Source organism: Schistocerca americana, chromosome 5, assembly GCF_021461395.2.
Source record: "Schistocerca americana isolate TAMUIC-IGC-003095 chromosome 5, iqSchAmer2.1, whole genome shotgun sequence".
Taxonomy (NCBI): domain Eukaryota; kingdom Metazoa; phylum Arthropoda; class Insecta; order Orthoptera; family Acrididae; genus Schistocerca; species Schistocerca americana.
The window spans coordinates 646339757-646347942 of record NC_060123.1 but is presented as its reverse complement, the minus strand read 5'-3'; positions in this window follow the sequence as shown (position 1 = coordinate 646347942).

The following is an 8186-nucleotide window of genomic DNA, read 5'->3' as shown; positions in this document are numbered from 1 at the left end:
CATATGTGCAGAGAGTTACATATTCTTTCAAACACCTCCACATCATCTCGTAAACACTGACAAGATTGAACAATTTGCCCCACATGTTCTTCAGCCGCAACGACTGGATCACTGGACACTTCCTGTTTCAAATGACCCCACACAGAAAAAGCAGGCTGTGCTCCACCTACCTGGTTGACATGTTTTGTCAGCATGGACCCTGATGTGTGCACCATGTTCCACATTATTGTGCATGGTAAGGTTGGCCATGGGTTCAGTTCAAGCCCAATTAGGTGGAAAGTTAAATGAAAATGTCACATTTCAAATGCATTTGTACTAACTATCACAACATATAATACTTAAGCCTGTGGCAGCTCATGACTACAGAGTCACACTTATCTTGCAAATGTATCATTTGCAGATCCAGGTTCACTCTAACATGTTTGCCAAACTTTCAGATGTGTCAGCTTTTTCTGTTAATTGTGATCCACCCTGTATATATAACATATTTTATTAATTAATCACTTGTAACTTGGTAAGTAATGCCATCATGTTCAGGGGAAAGAAAAAACAGAACACCTTGAATGACTGGAGATAGTACACTCATATTCACAGGATATGTACATTAGTGTGTTCTGTAGAAATGAATGGCATTTGGACCATACCAGCCTGAAGGTTTAAGGTCAACATCAATATCACAGTACAACACCATCCATTGGTAAAATGTGCCTGCGGCTCTCATTATTGCTATAAACCCAAGGTAATGGATTAGTGTGACTTGAGCAGACATGCAGGATGCCTTGCAGACATATGCATGAACTGTACCATCAAATCAGTCAATTTGAAAGAGGATGCATTATTGGCATGAGAGACTGTGAGGCATCCTTCTGGGAAATTGCTGCGCATGTGGGACAAAGTGTTTTGGCAGTAGGCTGTAGAACACAATGAGATCGGTCAGGTCACACCATCCAGACCATCTCCTGAGAAGATTAGAACCTCATCTGAATGGCATTGCAGGACAGATCTGCATCCTTTTCAGCTTGCCAGAACAATTGAATAGTGTAACACATTGTACTCTAGCAGGGGTGACAGTCCGTCACTTTTTATTATGACATGGGTTATGTGTGCGTCGTCCACTTCTCCACCTACCTCTGACAAATGGGCAGAAGCATGCTAGAAGTCAGTGGTGAATGGAACAACGTCACTGGGGAAAGCAATGGCATCAGATAGTGTTTTCAGACAGAATTGAGGTTCTGTTTGTTTGAAAATGATGACCACATTTTGATTCATGTCAGACAGGGGGAGTGGCATCACAGCGACTGCATTCACACAAGACACAGTGCCAGCTCAAGGCCCCGTGATGTGGGGTGCTAATGGGTACAACCACAAACAACAGTTGGTGCGTGTCCAGGGCACTGTGATCAGTATGATGTACATGAATGACATTCTGCAACCCATACCCATACCCCTTCAGCACACCACCGTAGACGCCATTTTTCAGCAAGGCAATGCATGACCATGTTTGGCTTCCTGAACACATGCCTTCTTGGTGTCACAGGATGTCAGCCTTTTGCCCTGGCCTGCCACATCACCAGACTTGCTACCAATCGAAAATGTGTGAGAAATGATGAAGCAACAAATGCAGCACTACAACCCAATGCTGACCACCACAGATGAACCTTGGAACCAGAAGAATGCAGCGTGAATGGCTATACCACAGGACGCCACTGGTCCCTTATATGCAGCAAAGCTTTCACACAAGGAATAAGTTACCAGGGCCCAAGACGGACCCTGTGCCTATTAGGCAACAGGACACATGCTGAACCGAGGTGACTGTAACCACAATTATTTCTGGAGAACATATTAATGTACATGTCCTGTGCATATGAACATCCTATATCTAGTCTTTCAAGGTGTTCTGTGTTTTCTTATCATGAGTGTACGTCTTCTGTGTCTCACAGCTTGGAGCAGCTTGAAATGACAACATTTCAGTGAAGGACATGTCAGTTTAAGTTGGTGGCCATCAGAGATCAAACCCATGTCTATCACATGTAAAATATAAACATTATCATATAGCTAAGGATGGTATTATTAGATTTGTAGTGGGGGAGAAGAGGAGATGGGCACCACAGGCAGCTAGGATGCATGATTCTGTGTCCATAAACATTTTATTCATGATAGTGGATCATTGATGAAATTTATTTTTTCTATGAATAACAATAGCACTTTTTCTGTCAAAGTGCCAGATGGTTAATAATATCCAGTCAAAAGCCCTTACTGTCTGCCTGTGTCCATTCATGCGAATGGACAGTTTGTTGCTGGTCATTCCCACATAGAAGGCTTCACAGTGTAGACATATCAGCTGGTAAATCACGTGGGTGCTTTCACATGTGGCTCTGCCTTTGATCATGTACACCTTCCGGATTACAGAACTGGAGTAGGTGGTGGTGGGAGGCTGCATGGGACAGGTCTTACACCAGAAGTGGTTACGAGGGTAGGGGCCAGAGGGTAGGGAAGGTGGTTTGGGGATTTCATAGGGATGAACCAAGAGGTTACGAAGGTTAGGTGGACAGCAGAAAGACACTCTTGGTGGAGTTGGGAGGATTTCATGAAGGATAGATTTCATTTCAGGGCAGGAATTGAGGAAGTCATATCCCTGCTGGAGAGCCACATTCAGATTCTGATCCAGTCCCGGAAAGTTTCCTGTCACAAGTGAGGCACTTTTGGGGTTCTTCTGTGGGAGGTTCTGGGTTTGAGGGGATGAGGAAATGGCTCTGGTTATTTGATTCTGTAGCAGGTTGGGAGGGTAGTTGCGAGATGCAAAAGCTGTTTTCAGGTTGTTGGTGTAATGGTTCAGGGATTCAGGACTGGAGCAGATTCGTTTGCCACGAAGACCTAAGCTGTAGGGAAGCAACCGTTTGATATGGAATGGGTGGCAGCTGTCATAATGGAGGTACTGTTCCTTGTTGGTGGGTTTGATGTGGACGGATGTGTGAAGCTGGCCACTGGACAGATGGAGGTCAACATCGAGGAACATGGCATGGGATTTGGAGTAGGACCAGGTGAATCTGATGGAACCAAAGGAGTTGAGGTTGGAGAGGAAATTCTGGAGTTCTTCTTCACTGTTAGTCCAGATCATGAAGATAGATGTCATCAATAAATCTGTACCAAACTTTGGGTTGGCGGGCTTGGGTAACCAGGAAGGTTTCCTCTAAGTGACCCATAAATAGGTTGGTGTACGAGGGGGCCATCCTGGTACCCATGGCTGTTCCCTTTAATTGTTGGTATGTCTGGCCTTCAAAAGTGAAGAAGTTGTGGGTTAGGATGAAGCTGGCTAAGGTAATGAGGAAAGAGGTTTTAGGTGTGGTAGCAGGTGTATGGCATGAAAGGAAGTGCTCCATCGTAATGAGGCCCTGGACGTGCATGATATTTGTGTATAAGAAAGTGGCTTTAATGGTTATAAGGATTGTTTCCGGGGGTAACAGATTGGGGAAGGATTCCAGGCATTCGAGAAAGTGGTTGGTGTCTTTAATGAAAGATGGGAGACTGCATGTAATGGGCTGAAGGTGGTGTTCTATGTAGACAGAGATACATTCTGTGGGAGCTTGGTAACCAGCTACAATGGGGCAGCCGGGATGATTGGGTTTGTGAATTTTAGGAAGTAGATAGAAGGGAGAGGTGAGGGGTGTTGGTGGGGTCAGGAGGTTGATGGAGCAGATGAAAGGTTTTGTAGGGAGCCTAAGGTTCTGAGGATTCCTTGAAGCTCCGCCTGGACATCAGGAATGCGATTACCTTGGCAAACTTTGTATGTAGTGTTGTCTGAAAGCTGACGCAGTCCGTCAGCCACATACTCCCGATGATCAAGTACTACAGTCATGGAACTTTTGTCAGCCGGAAGAATGACGAAGGATCGGTCAGCCTTCAGATCAGTATAGCCTGGGCTTCAGCTGTGGTGGTGTTGGGAGTAGGATTAAGGTTTTTCAAGAAGGATTCAGAGGCAAGGCTGGAAGTGACAAATTCCTGGAAGGTTTGGAGGGGGTTATTTTGAGGAAGAGGAGGTGGGTCCTGCTGTGACAGAGGACAGAACTGTCCCAGGCAGGGTTCAATTTGGATAGTGTCTTGGGGAGTTGGATCATTAGGAGTAAGATTAGGATTATTTTTCTTCATGGGAAAGTGATATTTCCAGCAGGGAGTACGAGTGTAGGACATTAAATCTTTAACAGGGGCTGTTTGGTTGAATCTGGGAGTAGGGCTGAAGGTGAGGCCTTTGGATAGGACAGAGGTTTCCCTCTATTATATTCATAACATTAATTTGAACCCAACAATTACGTTTGTTAATTTCACTGTTGCATATCAAAGTCTTTTCTGTCATTTTAATTTCTCTTTTTGTTTATGCAAGTGGCCAGCCGCATTGGCCGATCAGCTGTAAATGATTCACTCGGGAACTGCGTGACCGCTACGGTCGCAGGTTTGAATCCTGCCTCGGGCATGGATGTGTGTGATGTTCGTAGGTTAGTAAGGTTTAAATAGTTCTAAGTTCCAGGGGACTGATGACCTCAGATGTTATGTCCCATAGTGCTCAGAGCCATCTGTTTGTGCAAGTAGTTTCACTTTGTGTTCACCTTCTCCTTTTTACCATAATCTACCATACAATTTTATCCTGCCTATATATACTCGATAATACGCATCTTACTTCCAAACCATAACCAAAAAATATTTTCTGCTTTCAACACTACTGCTGCTATAAAATCCACCATTCCCAGTTCACAAACAGTTCCTTTCACCCATTAATTAACCATTTTGGCTAGTTCTAACAACTTTGGTTTTAGTTCCATTTCAGTTTTTCCCACATCACTGATCATTTTTAGCCGCTTCCCACAGGCTATAACGTCATTATTTCTTCGTCAGACAATTGTTAGCCTCATTTTCATAATCTGCCACCACAAAACCACTCCTTTTAATACATTTACACGCAGTTTTATCGAAATTTTCCCGAATTTCTCCACCCTTTAACGTGTTTTGGAGGCAACACAACCACCTAACCTTTGTGCACATCGTTGTTTACTAACCCAAGTTCACCACAGAATCAACATAGCTCACCTTTAACCAACACTTTTTCGACTTTTTTCACACCAGATCTCCAGTTGCTTTCTAGTTCACCTTTATCTCTCCCCATATATTTTTATTTTCATTTTCATTTCAGCCTCATGTTACACTTTCCACCTTCTAATACCATGTCACCCTCACAACATCCCCAAAACTACCCCATTAAGTTTTATTTACATTTACTCCGCAAACATGCCTTCGCCCTAGCCAGATTACGCTCCCATATTTTATTTACTCATGCTTGTCTGATATTTGGCATTACGCCCAAAGGCCTCACACTTAAAGTTCCCATCTCTGGCTGTAACCCTTCTTTCCATCAGTTCCTACACCAATACCAAACTGAACTATCCATAGCCCTCACCCGCCTAATCCTTCGCCTACACATCAACTCAGCCAATGAACACACCTGTCAACTCCTATCCCTAATAAAAGCCCTCAATCTTTCCTCTCGCACATCCACACCGGCTGTTCAGAGCATCTTCCTACAGGCCAACCGCAAATTAGAACAGCATGCCCCCCTCCACCTCAGAAAACTATCCAATCTTCTGGTTTCCCACCTCCGGAAAGGCAACTCACTCACCCTCCACAACCTTTCCAACAACCTTCAACCTCCTCTCATTGGACACAGACCCAGTCTCTCCCATCTACTCAATCTTCCATTTCCAGCTCCACTCCCCCCAAAGCTTCAAAATTCTAATCACCACAATCTGGAACAACAACACCCCAATTCAGTATTTAACCTTTCCTTCAAACCTCTCTCCGAATCCAAAACTTCTGTCCTATCCAAAGGCCTCACCATCAGACCTACTCCCAGATTCAACCAAACAGCCCTCATCAAAGATTTACTGTCCTACGCTCATACTCTCTGCTCGAAATATCACTTTGCCACAAAGAAAAATAATCCTAATCCTGCTCCTAATGATCCAACTCCCAAAGATACTATCCAAATTGAACTCTGCCTGGAACAGATCCATCCTCCGTCACAGCAGGACCCACCTCCTCTTCCTCAAAATCACCGTCTCCAAACCTTCCAGGAATTTCTCAGTTCCAGCCTTGCCTCTCAATCCTTCTTGAAAAACCAGAATCCTACTCCCAACATTACCACAGCTGAAGCCCAGGCTATCCGTGATCTGAAGGCCGACCGATCCATCGTAATTCTTCCAGTTGACAAGGGTTCCACGACCATGGTACTTGATCATCGGGAGTATGAGGCTGAGTGACTGCATCAGCTTTCAGACAACACTACATACAAAGTTTGCCAAGGTAATCCCATTCCTGATGTCCAGACGGAGCTTCAAGGAATCCTCAGAACCTTAGGCTCCCTACAAAACAATTCACCTGACTCTATCAACACCCTGACCACCCCGCACCCCTACCTTCTACCTACTTCCTAAAATTCACAAACCCAATCGTCCAGGCTGCCTCACTGTAGCTGGTTACCAAGCCACCACAGAGCGTATCTCTGCCTACGTAGATCAACACCTTCAACCCATTACATGCAGTCTCACTTCCTTCATCAAAGACACCAACCACTTTCTCAAATGCCTGGAATCCTTCCCCAATCTGTTACCCCTGGAAAACATCCTTGTAACCATTAATGCCACTTCCTTATACACAAATATCCTGCACGTCCAGGGCCTCATTGCGATGGAGCACTTCCTTTCCTGCCATACACCTGCTACCACACCTAAAACCTCTTTCCTCATTACCTTAGCCAGCTTCATCCTAACCCACAACTTCTTCACTTTTGAAGGCCAGACATACCAACAATTAAAGGGAACAGCCATGGGTACCAGGATGGCCCCCTCGTACACCAACCTATTTATGGGTCACTTAGAGGAAGCCTTCCTGGTTACCCAAGCCCGCCAACCCAAAGTTTGGTACAGATTTATTGATGACATCTATCTTCATGATCTGGACTCACAGTGAAGAAGAACTCCAGAATTTCCTCTCCAACCTCAACTCCTTTGGTTCCATCAGATTCACTTGGTCCTACTGCAAATACCATGCCATGTTCCTCGACGTGAACCTCCATCAGTCTTTAATATTTTTTCTAGTATCTAAAATTTAAAAACCCTCTCTCACACCGGCCTAATTTAGCTTCACTGATCAGGATAGGAAGAAACACATGCATATTTTAAGGGAATTTTCATTCACGAAGCAGGCTTATCACATTCACACAGTTCAATACTGTTCTATCCTGATTAAATTGAGCTTAACTTAAATTACATGAGGCAGTGAAACAATTTCGAAGTCTCGGTGCGACGAAAATTGTCAGTCGATCTCTGGAATACATTTGTAATAATTATTAATTTTCAGTGATCACATGGGGAAGACCGGAGATCTGCTGGTAAGACCGTGTTAGCCTATTTATTGGAAGTAATAAACTGGATATCTTGAGCATACAGAACGGCAGGTTCGTCCAGTGTAAATCAGACGTTCCCCACTGATCCTGTGCAACACAGCGTGGTATGCAGACACTGTCAATAACAATCAGTTAAATAATACACAAACAAACTTACTTTAGTTTAATTCATGTATTAAATTCCTTCTCATACAGAATCTCATCAAGATGGCGACTAGCTCAACAATACAGACATATACATCTTCGTTCTTTCATGGCTAATCGGCAAGATCTGAATCATTCTTTTTATAAGAGAAAACATAGATAGCTGAGAAGCTATTCCATGGAGTAAATGCACGCTCCAAGGAATAATAGGGCTAGAAACTACTTTGCATTGATAATCATCTTATCTTAAAGTTTAGGAATCGGTAAGATAAGAAGAGATATTTCGAGATATGTACTGAGTTATATAATTTATAAAAAATTTCTGAAAATATTGCAGAGAGACCGCTGCAAGAGACATTACATCGCCCCTCGCAGAGAGCAAAGTTGATATGTATCCACTTTGCGAGCTAACTATTGGCTTAGCTAACTCATTAGAATTTGTGGAACATACGTTCCTATAAATTTTAAGAGGTTAGTAAGATATTTTGATTACAAGAATTGATAGAGATTTGGTGTAAGTAACACTGATCTTCGTTACCTAGATACCTAGTTGTTGTTTTCACGTGTACTGGGGCATACCCGCATCCCACGT